At 40.3% G+C, this 14,176-nt stretch overlaps 1 protein-coding gene and 1 pseudogene across 2 annotated transcripts in view; both read right to left on the bottom strand.

The window, feature by feature from the left end:
- The window catches only part of LOC120789820, a 4,981-nt pseudogene extending 4,876 nt beyond the window's left edge, over nt 1-105 (bottom strand).
- Nucleotides 1-14,176, bottom strand: part of esrrga (estrogen-related receptor gamma a) — a 129,991-nt gene that overhangs the window by 73,615 nt on the left and 42,200 nt on the right. The window lies entirely within an intron of this gene.

Below are 14,176 nucleotides of genomic sequence, written 5' to 3'. Positions count from 1 at the left end.
AGTTTGTTGTTAATGTTGAAAAAATCCAGCTGTGGCAATCGTATTTGAAACCACTGGTATTTCTGTAAATCTAAAGCTTATGTGAAATATTACTTACATCAACATTATGACAACGAAATGCGCTGCTAGTTTTTTCAGTGTCACATGTCTGACTTAAGTCATTTGAGTACACACCAGTGCAGACATGGAGTCAATGGACAAAATAAACACAGTTACAGAAACAAGGGCCCTAGCCACAAACGCACCTTTTTTTTTTTTGGGCACATGCAGATACACAGTGTTGCACATGTGCACAACAATGTGTGTGAACATGGGACTGACATCTTCACACACACTTGCCGTTCTGTCTCAAAGCTAAATCACTGGGACAATTTGAGGGGTAAAGAAGCAGGATCACTGTCGAAACAAAAAACCTGCAAAATTAGCCGCTTTGTATCCTCGACAGATGTGTCCCAGACGTTTCTCTTTCCACAAAAACACCACGGAATGTGAAAGATATAATAAACTTACAAATATATGTTTCTTATCATGTATTTTATACAGACAGTCACATTCTATGTACCAATTTATTTGTATTAAGAGTAAGTATTGTTTGTTTGTTATTGTAATAAAACAAACTCCTTAGTACATCAGTGAAAACAGCATGCGAACAAAAGAAACTAAAATCTTTACATGACATTAAGCAGAGTTAAGAACATTTCTTTGCTGTTGCTTATTCTTTTAATTAAATATGTATTGCATTTTAAAGTTGACATGTAATTTTGAATACTTTCAAAATGCTGGTGCTGTACTTGTGTCAAAAACAATCAATTTAAGTTTGGGGGCAAGAAGCAGTTATGAAACAAACAGAGGAAATTTGAAAAACTAGAATCTTTTTTTAGAATTTTCCCTTTTCCTTTATCACAAGAATACCATGAATGCTACTCTAAAGTGTATAACTGCTGTAACTATGTAAGACTTTTCAGGTGCTACTGAATCACAATTCTCTGATTCAGAAGAGATCTGATTTTGTTACGTGCCTGTATGTTTGACTGCACAGCAAATTTAGTAAGAATTCATAACTCATGTTAGATGTATTTGTGTGATGATTATTTGTACGGTGCTTTTGATAAAGTTGGTAAACTACACCAAAGGAGATGCTAAGCGCACTCACAAGAAAATAGAAAGAGAAAAGGGAAAGAAAGGCAGACTAAAAAAAAAATAAAGAGAGGTGGGGTGGTGGGCTGGGCTGTCATTCTCTCCCCATCAGGCACACACATGAAGCATGATGGGAGGATGAGAGGAGGAATATTTCACTGTCAGTTGGAAGGCGGCATGGTCATTCATTTCTTTCTCTCTCTCTTAGTATCCATCGCTTTCCCCTTCTACTGTATTTTTTCCTTTTTCTTTGTCTTTTCGAACCACACACACACACACACACACGCACACACACACACACACACACACACACACACAGACACACACAGTCAAAACAATGACAATTTAATCATACCATAGGCCTGGGCATGTAGAGGGACAGAACTACCCAACCAGCCAATCTATAGGGCTCTCCCCACAGACACAGAGAAAGAAAGAGCACAGCACAGGGGAAGTGCAAAAGACAGACAAGACGTTTGAACCTACATCACTCTCTCGATCCTCTTTAACTCATGCAAACACACTCCTCCACACCAACACACCCATATAGACACACACAGACACACACAGACACACACACACACACACACACACACACACACACGTGTGCATACACGGCACCTCTCCATCTAATTCTGTTCTATTGTGGCCCAGTCTCTGCTGTCTCCTCCCATTAGGAGTGAGAGCCTTGAGCCATTAGAAGCCTTGAGCATGACACGATGGGCAAGCGCACACACACACACACACACACACACACACACACACACACACACACAGACACACACACGCAAACATACATCGATCTAATGCACAGCTCAATAGTTTATCCAGAGAACCGATGAAACCACATTTTAGTGAATCCTTTACTAAAAACAATAAAAACCACAGCAGTGACAGAACCAATTCTACATAAGATATAAATTATGAAAAGTCAGACCTGTTAAAGGTAGTAAAATACCACGTTTTTGACACTGAAAGCTCAAATTTACTTAAGAAATTCCCCATTTCATCCTTCATCTTTCAAAGCTGAAAAAATAAAGATAGCTACGAAAAGTAGACTTGAGTGAGACAGAAAGGCAGAGTGTAGCAGTATTTCTAGTCAAAGCATACAGGATTTGATAGATTGGGATAACGGTCATTATAAATGAAGGCATATTTCAATGTATGGATGATGAAGACAAGGAATGAACAAATGAGAGCGTGGCAGGAGGGAAGGGGGCTAAGAGATGTGAAGAGATGAGCGGCATTTCCTCTCACTATATTTCACTCTCTTCTTTCAGTCAGCGGTTTGCCATTCAATCACACACACATTTAGCTTCATCGCCACTGTGGTGTAATTGCTAATTGCAGTGAGTGTGTGTGTGTGTGTGTGTGTGTGTGTGTGTGTGTGTGTGTGTGTGTGTGTGTGTGTGTTCGTCACAGCTGGTACAGTCTCTCTTACTGCTCTTTCAACACATAAATGCCATCACTGACCCATGACATACTCACTCACTCACACACTCACACACAAGGCACTGACGGACTGAGCATAAATCAGAGAAATTCACATCATCAAGCCTCGTCCCATTTTGCTCTGTCATCTCTGTGGGAAAGCGCACAAATGTGTGTTTGTGAGAGCGACACAGTGAGTGCATACGTGTGTAAGTCGATGTGTACGTGTATGAATGTGTAATTGCATTTTGGACACAATTTGGTTGGTTTTTAGCTGCAAAAGCTTGAACAATGTGTGTTAGTTCATTGCTGTGCGTGTGTGAGGGTGGATTTTTCCGTGCATGTCTGTGTGTCTGTATGCATGCATGTGTGCGTTCATGCGCACGTACGTGTCCAGCGGACCCCTAAGTGCTGGTGTCAGACAAAAGCAACCCCCCCCCCCTTCCCACCTCTTGCTCTGTCTGTCTCTCTCATTGCATCCCTCACTCTTTAGGGGACTAAATTACCGCTGGAATGCCCGGACCCTTCACATGAGAGACATGGGCGGCCGTATGCATGAGCATGTGTGTTTCTGTGTGTGTTTGTGCATGTGTGTAGACTTGGACAATGAAAGAACTGACAGACAATAAATGCCGTAGGGACAGACAGACAGGCAAACAGACACACAAAAAGAACAACACCACCTCCTCATATAGGCCACCAATGGGTCACACACACACACACACACACACACACACGCGCACACACACACACACACACACGCACACGCACACAAAACGTGGGCAGACATGAACCCATGCGTGAAGACAAACAGATGTAAATGCATACACACACGCTCACACACTCACAGACACACACACATATGCACAGCCAACAAATCAGTGTGGCACATATTGACATGCTTTGACAGATGAATTAAGTAAATGATTTTATAAGGAGATTAAAAGGATTTTAATTTACGCAATCTCTCTTTGCAACCCCCCCCTTCCAGTCAGCTTTACCTCTCTCTCTTCACTGCTTTCTCTCACTCATGGCCTAAGAAAAAATGAGAGACTGACAAAAAGTGAAAAGGCCGAAATAAATATAGAAAATACTCATCTAAATTTCAAGAAGCAAGCAGTATTTCTTTTAATCCTCATGAATTCCATAGATGTTGATCTTTTCTTCACCAAAGGGAACATTATTATTACTTTTTTATGCAACTAGGACATTATTACAAAGTTGCATTATTTAGGTTTATTTATTTTTTAGGTAAAAATTCAAAAACAGTCTTACCACTCACTGATATTTTCAACTAGCAGAGTGTAAGCAGAAAAGGTCGGCCCTCAAGTTGCAAAAATTAAATTTTCTTCAGTTAATTCATCAAATTAGATTATGTCACAAGGAAAACCGTAAAGAAACAAATCCCCCTGAAATCTTTAAGGTCAAGGTATTGCTCCAAAATGAACTGAAACCATGGAATTTGTCTGCACACAATAAGATGAACAAGACTTGCAGGGTGAATAATGAGTGCTGTCTTGTGCTCCCAATTAATCATATAAATCTGTTCAAGTGGCAAATAAATATCGCTATAAGGAAATGGTTTTGTTTGTCTTTTTGTGGCATGCGGGCATTTAGTGTGATGAATTTAAAATTGTCTTGAAGGGCAGACTCTGACATGCACCAAACTGTTATTCAGTCAGACATTTGACCGAACAGAAATTTTGAATTTTACTTAAAATCACCAACAATTTATTTGCAAAAATTTCCATGTAATTGAAAAAACAAGCAAACAAATAATTAAATCTAGACAAATATCGTGACTGAAAACAATTCAGGCTAAAACCACCTTTGCTGCCTTGTGGTTTTCTTCGCCTCTCACACTGCAAACCTTTGCCTGAATGATCTGCACGGCCGATGTGCAATTCTCACCACCCGTTTCCCTCACACCCACTGACAAAAACCACCAAATTCACTAAAGTCACTGTAGAAAATATATCTTAATGATATGCAAATTGTATGTATATGATGGCATGAGGGGAATGCAATTATGTTAACAGCTCAAGCGGTACTTGTTGTTGTTATTATTATTATCGGTATGATCATCATTATCCCTAATATTTTAATTAGCGTAGGAAAGCAGTGCCTGAGAGCAAAGGAGGGGTAGCCTGAGCAGAGAAAAGAGAACGGTGGATGGATGGATTGATGGATGAACGAATGGACTGATAAACAATTGGACAGGCAGACAGATGGAAGAACGGACCATAGGGTCTTCTAAAATGTGTGTGAGCGGTTTCCAGCTTAAACACACTCACGGAAACACACGCAGGCAAAGTAGGCACATTCCATTGCTAATAGTCTGACACGAAAGTGTGTTTTTCGGTCTCACGCTTTACACTTCTTCACCCATTACGGACAAAACCCTGGTCATAAGTGTTCACCGTAAATGTCTAATTCACAATTGAAAAAACAGTGTTTAATGTTTTAAACCTTAACTGGTTTTGGTTCTTAAAATACACCACACTGTTTTGTAGTTGAACGACCAATGCACAGACAGAATGTTCAGACACAGTGCACAGGGTTGAGTCCTTACAGTTGAAAATGTACTCTGGACATCAAGTCATTGGATTAACAAAGGGGAATCAGCTTGCTCAATATAAAAGGCTTTTCTAAGGATACTTCGTTCAGATCAAAACCTCAAACTCACTAAAAGCCTGATTTTTCTCATTGCACTGATATTCAAATAATCATTGAAAAATCTTTTTAATCATTAATGCTTGGATAAACATAAGTGCGTGCAAAAGGAGTCACTCTTTAGAAATTTGCAAATCTCAATAATTTTACGCAAATCTAATCATAACTGAAACAGGCTATCAAAATTTAGTTTGTAAAAATAATGACAGTTCACTGGTAAAGAAGTGGTACTGTTTCTCCACCTGCCTTTTTTCTTAAGAATGTCCCTCTCTATTCCACATGCTGTGTAGGTGACAAGGTCTCTGCATGTAAAAGACACACGGACACATACAAAGGTGAGACGGCTTGAAAGCACACAAAAAATGCCGGCTTTCTTTAAAAATTTGAATAATGTCATGTCCAAAAAACAGGTCAGTACACCATTCTGCTCCGGCTTCTGCTTTGACTTTTACCTTTCAGTTCTCCAGCTCCGACTTTCTACTGTGAAGACACTTCAACTGTGGCTGTGTTTCAGTATAATGCATTTTAATTTATTTACTATAAAGCCATGACCACTTATACAAAAAATTAACCTGCACATATAATTTTATTTCTGTACACATTGACTGTAAAATCCTGGCGTTAATAATTGTAATACAAATTTTACAGCGCAAGTGAAATTACAGAATTCACAGATACATGCAAAGTGAGTGCAGTCCACTGACTGAATTACACTCATCACTTTGGATAAATCCATGTTTTACACTGTAATGTTTGAAAAAGGACAAACTGTGTGTTTATTAGTGTACTTATTATTCTTCCATATGAGTTTTTTTGCCCTGATTTTGTATTTCCATAAAATGCACCTGACACGCACCAAAATTCACACACACTGCTGTCCACTCCATCATTCAGTTAATGTTCATTTTGAACAGCATCTTCAACATTCACCTAAAAGAGCAATGCGTTGGCGAAAGGAGCAACTCAGCGGTAATCACTTGTTTGTCTATCTGTGTGTGCGTGAGTGTGTGTGTAACTGTCTCTAATTCCTGTGCGGGGCCACACGCTGAGTTGCCCGTCTGAAATTCTACCTCCTCTGGCATTTAAGAGCGCAGCTCTCCCCCTTTCCTCCTCCCTCCTCTCTTATGGACCCTTCTGCTCCCGTCTCTCTACGTTATTCCTGTAACCTCAATGCCCTGTTACCTCGCTGATTCTCTGCTTGAACGAACACACACTTAGAACACACATGCACAAGCAGAAGGACATGCACAGGCATACACACACATACACATACCCTGACTGAGTTGATGTTTTGTCATGAGAACAGTTTGAGGCAAAGTAAAACAACGTCTTAAAAACAGAGAAAGTGAAGGAGAAACTGTCTCTGCATTATTAATGAGTGTGCGTGTGTGTGTGTGTGTGTGTGCGTGTGTGTGTGTGCGCGTGTGTGTGTGCGCAGGTGTGTTTGTGGGTATGTCTCGCTCCCAGGTGGAGGGACAGAAAATCCGCTCCTCTGCCAACTGAGTAAGAGCTTCTGTCCGGATACTGCAGCCACACACACACACGCACACACAGACAGTGAACGTGGGCTACCTGACAGCAGAAACAACCTTGACATGGTGCCGGCCACCTCCGCTGCATACCAGCACACACACACACACACACACACACACACACGCACACGCACACACACACGCAGTGGAAGACAATGACAATGACAAGTTGAATGATGAATACAAGGATAAGATTAAAAGGTAAAATTTACCTACTCTTGTTCAGAGTGCATTAAAAAACACTCGGATAACGGGTGTCCTACCAAATCCATCGGCGATACCGGGTCATTGTCATGTCAACCTCCTCCAGGAAAAAACAAGAATTTTTTTTTTTTTTTTTTTAAATCAAAGTTTTTATATCGCTCCTCTCTCTCCTCTTCTTTCTCTTGTCTTCCTCTCTCTCGGTCCTTCCTTCCGCTTGGAGGGAGCAATACAATTACCAGCCTCTGCGCTGCCTGCACTGATCGGCTCTGCGTGTGTGTAGATGTGAGGGAGCGTGTGTGTGTGTGTGCGCGCGATGTGTCTGTGAGAGCCAGGGAGAGGGGGCTATAGGCACACACACAGCCAGCCAGCCAGGCAGTTGGGACGGAAAGCTGTGCCGCTGTCCTAATCAACGACTTAAAGCCCCGATAGCAGCTCATGAATATTAAGCAGTGTTTTGCATATGCAGTCCCTCAGGCCCTGGTTTCGCTGTGATTGGTGGACGCATGACCAATGGCTGCAGGGAGGGGCGGAGTAAAGGGTGGAGACAGGAGGGAGAGAAAGAGAGAGAGAGGGAGAAAGGCAGGTGGAGAGGGAGGGATCAGACAAAGAGCGATAGAGGGGAAGAGAGCGGGAGGGAGGAAGGAAAGGAGGGAACAGAGAGGAGAAAGAGACAGGTGAGGGAAAGATTTAAAGCAAGACAACCTGCTTTCCTTCCTTCATTCTTACATTCTTTCTTTCTCCCCTTCTTCGTCACTTTAACAGCAAACCTTTCTCTTTCTATCTCTCAGACCAAGTGTCTCTCACAAGTCTCTCTCCATCGGTTTCTGTTGCTCTCACCACGTAATGTACCTACACTGGAAATTGCACTCCAGCAAAAAAAAAAAAAAAAAAAAAAAAAAAAAAAGTTAAATAAAGACAATGTGGAAAAATATGCCCTTTATTTTTCTTTTAAACATTAAAAAAAGTTTAAAAACAAAAATCTTTCAGGCAAAGACTAAACATTTGAATTACATCGTGTTTTGTGGCATTTTTTCAGGTAGAAAATATGGATTTGTGTCAGTTCAGTCACAAAACCCAAAATTGACCTAATCAAATCCAGAGAATTGCAAGATCAAAGGAAAAGAGTGTAAGCTTGACCCTAAACCCTAAGCCTAAATAATGTGTCACACTGCAAACACACACACACACACACACACACACACACACACACACACACACACACACACACACACACACACACACACACACACACACACAGGCAGAGCACAGCAGAGCCCATCGCAGCTCAGCAGTAAAATAAGGGATTATGGCAATTCCAGGGCACTTGTCCTTTGTTGTGGAATGATTTGGGAATGATTGGGACATGGTTTTCCCTGCCGCTTGCTGTTTTGTCGAGCTCCCTGCCATCTCTATACCCGCAGGCGGTGTATTCCCAGTATTTCCAATATTTCTGACACCTTGGAATGTGGGTATTGTTAATGCAAGAGGGATTCTCCAGAAGAATTAGATCACCGCCTCTCGGTCTCAGAGAGAGGAGGAGACAGAGGACAGAGAACGTGAGGAGAGAGAGAAGGGTCTTTTCTCTGAGAAAGGAAAACGGGAAACCTACAGGGAGACTCCAGTCTGCTCCGGCACAATGTTGCACACACTCTTCTTTCTCTCTTCCTTCCTTTCTTTCTTTGTTTCTTTCTAAATTTTCCCTTCTTTCCATATGACTTTTCCAACACTCTGACACCACTGCACACAGGACGGAGGGGGGAGAGAGAAGTGTGGAGGAGAGAGGGAGATAGAGAGAAAGAAAATCAGAGGGGTGGGGGGGGGTTGCAAAGATGAAAGAGAGTGGTTGTGATTAGCAGCTTTGGAAGCGAACAGATAATAAAACATTTCCTGAAACCAATCTCTGCTTTGATGTACGTGTGTGTGTCTGTGTGTGTGTGTGTGCAACAGTAACTACAACCTCTTTTTCTCTCTTTCACACACATTCACAAACATGTTTAAACACAAAGTCAAATGCGTAAACCTCAGCTTTGTTGGCTGACAGTAGAATGTCCAAATAATCATTACTTTACTGAAATGCTCTTTTTCTCTCTTGTCGTGACAAGAAAAAAAGGATATGATTCTCACTATAGGAGGTGTCTATTGGCTTTGTATGCTGATAAGGAATCTGTGTGGAGCTACATGGAGAATTCAGTAGGTCCTGATAACCAAGCAAGTCAGTGAATGCGGTCATTACTTGATTCTCAAGATGAAGAGAATCTATAGTACCTGAATACACTGAAAACAAAGATAGACATATATCCACGACAGTATTACCAAAGCAAAGATAATTCTACATTTATTGCACATTGAAGTTGTTGGTCTAAGTAAGACCAACAAACAAAATAGGAAAAGAGAGAAACATGATGCAACACCCAACGCAACAGATAGGAATGTGAGGATAATCCCAATGAAACCTACTTTAGCTGCCTTATATATTCAGAAATCGGGGTCTTTTCAAGTATAACCTATAGTTCAGCAGTTTCTAATTTTAGGAGCAACTTAGACGACAAAAAAAGGAGCCTATTTGACCTTTGCAACAACACCACACACACTTATTGACAGACGTTGCTTGCAAATAAGTACATTTGCCGTTTGCACAGAGGGACAGTCAAACACATGTATACACAGATGCTATGAGGTTCATGTACACAAGTGCACACACACACACACACACACACACACACACACACACACACACACACACACACACACACACACACACACACACACACACACACACACACACACACACAGAGTTATGATGTATCCAGGGGCTTATAAGCATCGACAAAGATGAGTGTGAATCAATGCTGCCGTCACTACTGGGCAAACAAATCCTTTACCAAAACCTGTGTCTCTAACACACACACACACACAAACACACACAGACCTGCTATTGCTACATCTGTGTAGAAAGGTTATGACATAGGAACACAGATTTAATGTTTTGCTCAACATAATATGTATTGAAAAATGTGAAAAATTTCACACATTTAAACATCTTCTTCTTTACCTCCACATCCTCTCGTCTCCCTTAATTTCAGACTGCATTAGTTCATAGAAGGAGCTGCTCTTATTAAATAATATTCTTTTCATGTATACCGAAAGATAAATAATTACGATAACATAAATGGAAAAAAAGGAGTGAAAAATTTGTCTAGAGTTTGTAATAGATGTAAATTCGCATATTTGAGGACTGAACTACAAACATATGCGCTAAAACGGTAATTTCACTTCACAAAACACGAACAGTCTGGCTGTGGTGAACTGGTTATGTTTATGGAGACACATTACTTTGTGACAGTTTACTTTTGAAAACATTCAGTGGCACTTTTCTTAGCAGAGTTTCACATTCTGAAATGTATGCATTTATGCTGTTTGTGTTAGGAAGTGGTTTTTAGGGCACTGACAGTCAGTTTTAGTATAAGCAGCAATGTGTTTAAAAAAAAACAACCAAAAACATAAAAAGCTTAAGAATGAAATCCAGGTATCAGGTTTCGCTTTGCATTTGTGCTGTTAGAGATGCTTTAAAAAGCTTTTGTCTCTTATGTAAATAGATTGTTATGGTGAAACACTGAAGCCATATACCCCCCCCCCCACACACACACACACACACAACTATAAACAGGGCTTTTATCTTTAAAATTTGTCAGTGCTCATGGTACATATATTCCTGAAACTTCTCAATCTTCCTTTTTAAAATCTACAGATACTGTTGCAACATTTCAGCGATTTTAGTTGCACCTCAAACAACCCTAACTCCCTCTCTCTTTCTGCCGTGCTCTTCTTTTCCCTCTCTGACCACTCACCCCGCCCCCCTGACTATTGATTGGCTCTCGGACAGCATGTATGTTGACAGTGACCCCTTTAGGTCACTTCTCTCTCACGCTGGACGAACCCGGCTGCCATGCACACTTCTTAAACACAAACCTATTACAGTAAAAGCCAGGGAAATACCTTGTGTATTGACATGTGTGTGCACATGTGCTGATAAAATACATACTAAATAATTAAAAACCCACGCAAAATGTAGAACACCATCATAATTAATAACTATTTCCATGTGTGAATGGGGTTTTTTGCATCGTCTTCGCAGTTGAGTTACTATGTAAAGGCTGTTGTACTCTGTATACTGCTGATCTCTCACTTGTCTTTTGTCTCTAATTGTGTGAGTGTGTGTGTGTTTTGACCCCGTGGTGGCAGCCTGTTGACATCAGTAGAGGAATTATCCGTTGCAACTCTCACTGACATCAATCACGTCACTCAATAGGCCACAGCAAGTTCATTCAGGGCAGCATGTGTGTATATGTGTGTATATGTGTGTGTGTCTCCACTGGTCTAAACAGTCTTTAACAAATTCAAGAGGTGGTCACTTAAGCAGCTGACCTGAGGCCACCCATCGACATGTGTGCCAGTCATACACAAAGCACTAGACTGACGCTACAACTGCAAACAAATCACCTGTACTGATGAAAAAAAATGGGATTGTTGTGTTGTTAATTAAATAGCATTTGGTGCTTTTTTCATATTGACATTTAAAGATTCTTAAGTTTAATTAAATTACTAATGCACTGTAAAAAGCTGTAACTTTTATAAAATTAAAAAAAAATTAGGCAATATTTTCCAAGATGTTTTTGTAAGATAGTTGAACTTCTTAGTATTTTTATTTGGGATAACTCCATAGTATACAGTAACTGTAACACTAAGTAGAACCTACATGGAAATGCTGAGAAATTAATTCAATCCACGTAATTAATGCCAGCATATGAATTACTTCATACTTGATTACACTGAGTTAAATTCAAGAGAAAGGAATTGCATCAATGGTAATAGTAAATTTTTAACATTTTTGCTAACTCTTCTTTTTGTGTATGGTGCATCAAATCTGCATTAAATAATTAGTTAGCATTGGCACAATTCACATTCTAGTTTTAAAAAATAAAATTGAAAAACAATTATCACAATATTAACATTTACTCATGAATGTTTAGTAAGGAAATACATTAAGTAATTCTTGTTTGTATCATTAACTTCTTTTAATACAGCATAGTAAATTTAAACATGGCTCATTAACATGTAAACATTGTAAACCAAATCAGAGGTAAAGAGTTTCTGGGACATTAAAAAACAAGACCTGAAAAGAAAAGAACGAATTTGAGAATTTTATAAAACACAAAATACTGAACTTGGCTGCCAACACAGGAGAGAAAGAGAGCTAGAGAGAGGGAGAGTGTAAGAGATTGTAGTTCACTACTAGCCAACAGAGGGAGCTATGGACCCTGGTCAATTTACAGCCAACTGCAGCACAGACACTTACTATTACTGTGTGTGTGCATGGATGTTTGTGAGTGTATGAGTGTGTGTGTTTATCTGTAAAGCATGCAAGATTAAATCCTCATAAATTCAAAAATCATCCCAATAATAACAATTCATATATGACATCCAATTACATTAAGAACCTAAAATCCTCAGATGCACACACACACACACACACACACACACACACACACACACACACACACACACACACACACACACACACACACACACACACACACACACACACACACACAAATACAATACACACAGTAACACTGTCAGCAGGGGCGGGAGGGATGGAGCTAAGTTATCAAATAGCTTTGTCAGCAGGTACAGCAGAACACAGTGTGGAAACGGCCAATTTGACCACAGAGCCCCCTGCCTGGTCCTTCAACCAGCTACCCACTGAACCCAGAGAGAGGAACAGAAGAAAAACAGGGAGGGTGAGGTAAAGAGTGAGACTGAGAGAGAGAGAGAGAGAGAGAGAGAGAGCGAGAGAGAGTAAGACATAGCAAGCACCTCAAAGCAGGGAGGAAAAAGTGAGATGGAAAAGACGTCTCTGTCACCAAAGCGACCAATTGGTGCAACAGCAGTGAGGGTTCTGCAGTCACAAGGTGTTATTAGATAAACACTACACTATAGCTGCAGTTCATTTCAGGCTGTGTGTGAGTGAGTGAGCCTGTTTATCCATGTTTCCGAGTGGGTTGTTGTTTTAGGACTATATTTTCAAGTGTTTTTAAAGGTCGGGTTGTTTCAGCAGCAGAAAATAACATAATTTAGCAGCAACAAAGAATTCAAATATACAGTAAAGCACAGCAATAGTGATATCGTATGAATTAATAATATATACATTTAATGTTACAAATCATTCATATAAATGTGTCTCCATAGTTGCAATTTAGGTTTATATAAAGTAGACAACTAACTAACAAATAGTTTATAAATGTCATGACTTGAATTGAACCCTAATTCTAAAACTTTATCTTAATACTTGACCTAAACGTATTCATAACCTAATTGTGACTGTAAACCGAGCCCTAAATCCCCAGTTCACAAATAACCGAGGAAGTACCAACTAAAAATGTTCACACTTTAAAGAGGTTCCCCCTGCTTTACATTCACGAACATTTGGTCCTCACAAAGATAAGTGTACACACACATACACACACAGACATATCAGAAGTCAAGCACAAACACAAGGTACTGTATGCTGTACAATGTTCACATACGCATAGCTTACATATGCATATGCTCAGTCAACACATACTCACACACTTGGTAGCTGTTGCAGCTGAATTAAGGTTTTCAGTATTTCATCTTCCACAAACAATCCCAAGCCTTTGACTCACTCAGAGGCTTTGGATTATTTGCACAACACATGCTTAGATTGTAAATGAGCAGAAGTACAGGTAGAAACATTCAGTTTGGTCAAACAGTCATCATTTTGCAGTTTTACACCATAACGCCTACATACAGTAGTTATCACATTCTGGTAAAATGAATAATTGGTGGATAAATCAATAATGGTTACCTGTCAAACTGGATAACGTTATGAGATGTCATGTCATGGCTTTGGTTACAACACTTCCTCACACCTGCGTGTGTGTGTGTGTGAGTGTCTGTGTGTTTGTGTGTCCACCCAGGCACCTCCAGGGAGGGAAGGGGTGGTGATGGTGATCGAGGCCAAGGAGAGAACACCAGCTGCTCGGAAAAGCTGCTGGGTTTAGGGGGCTTTCTGGAGCCTGTCACCAAAACTCTGTCTGGGTAACCTTTGGAGGAGGGTACATGGAGGTTACACACACACGTGCACTTGCAGAACACACTAAGGCTTATGCAGTCAC

The sequence above is a fragment of the Xiphias gladius genome, chromosome 1 (genome assembly GCF_016859285.1).
Source record: "Xiphias gladius isolate SHS-SW01 ecotype Sanya breed wild chromosome 1, ASM1685928v1, whole genome shotgun sequence".
NCBI classification, from domain to species: domain Eukaryota; kingdom Metazoa; phylum Chordata; class Actinopteri; order Istiophoriformes; family Xiphiidae; genus Xiphias; species Xiphias gladius.
The sequence above is the reverse complement of the archived record's forward strand: the minus strand, read 5'-3'. Positions and strand labels throughout refer to the sequence as shown.